The sequence below is a fragment of the Heliconius melpomene genome, chromosome 19, assembly GCF_056956725.1.
Source record: "Heliconius melpomene rosina isolate 202511_hmr_F chromosome 19, ASM5695672v1, whole genome shotgun sequence".
NCBI lineage: Eukaryota > Metazoa > Arthropoda > Insecta > Lepidoptera > Nymphalidae > Heliconius > Heliconius melpomene.
In genome coordinates, this window is record NC_140407.1 from 15,212,895 (window position 1) to 15,214,114 (window position 1,220).

The 1,220-nt window shown below is 35.4% G+C and overlaps 1 non-coding gene across 1 annotated transcript; it reads left to right on the top strand.

The window, feature by feature from the left end:
- Positions 1-849: 849 nt before the first annotated feature.
- On the top strand, positions 850-923 carry TRNAT-AGU (transfer RNA threonine (anticodon AGU)). The gene has a single exon. It is a non-coding gene; the product is annotated as a tRNA-Thr (tRNA).
- Positions 924-1,220: the final 297 nt, after the last annotated feature.

Genomic DNA, 1,220 nt, shown 5'->3' on the forward strand with positions numbered 1-1,220 from the left:
CATGCGAAATATATACCGCAACACGTGAAAGATATGTGAAAGTGAAAAAAATACACTTATAACGAAATAAATAGAAAATATTATGTAGATTTCTCCCTTTCGTAACAATACCAGTGCGTGGCGTTGAGTTCTGTCTCTCAACAGGCGATGTCTAGAAAATTGAGTGGAAAATGAGAAACGGATTCGATTCCCCTGCCGTACCCTACTATAATATGCAACTATGGGATGCAACGTAAACATAAAAAAAAAATGTAATTAAATATCAATTAAATACAAAAATCATATAAAAAACCAAATTCCTCATAAAAAACCGTATAAAACAGCTTTATTACAAAGATAACAGCCGCTAACAGGCAGGGGCAGTTCCACCTTCTGCCGAGTCAAGTTTGAGTGACATTTTAATGGAGTCGAAAGAATTTATTCAAGACCACTGCTGTACGGACACGTGGCTAGGATAAAGTGATCTCTGGACGAGCTAAAAAGATATAGATACTATTTATACTGTAATTACCTTATACTTTGTTTTTTTTTTCTACATAAAATAGTATTTTTTAAGGCCACCATGGCGCAGTTCGACACTGTCCTGATCGTTCTAGATTCGATCACCATTATGACATAAATGATATATGTATATGTCATAATTTTTTCAGTATTAAGTTTTGTTACTCAACGTGAAATGTGTCCAAAAAAAACTGTTTTAGGTAAGTATTCTTCAGCTACGGCCTAAGACATTAAAGAAAATACAATTATCCATTTTAAAAAATAAATAATAAATTTATTGAAAAATGAAGCTTTCAAATACCAACATCTACTTATATGTGTTTAGAAATTTGGCACTCGTTACATATCGGCGCCGTGGCTTAGTTGGTTAAAGCGCCTGTCTAGTAAACAGGAGATCGTGAGTTCGAATCTCGCCGGGGCCTTTATTTTTTATGACTGGATATAATTTTTTGCATGCTTTTATAATTTTTATTTTTATCTGTGTAAGACAATCTTGAGACGCTACTTCTAGATATTTCCATTGGGTGATCGTAAAGTGGTAGGTGTGGTGATAAAGTGAGAGAGAGAAGAAGTGAGTGCCCACTAAAGAACGAATTATTTATAATTCGTTCTTTAGTGGGCACCCACAAGCATCGCGCTTATAGTCAAACGCTGTTTTACTGTTAGCCGGCTTTGTGTGGTCTTATAGTCGGTTTTCCGCCGCATGCTCGAGGCAGTTG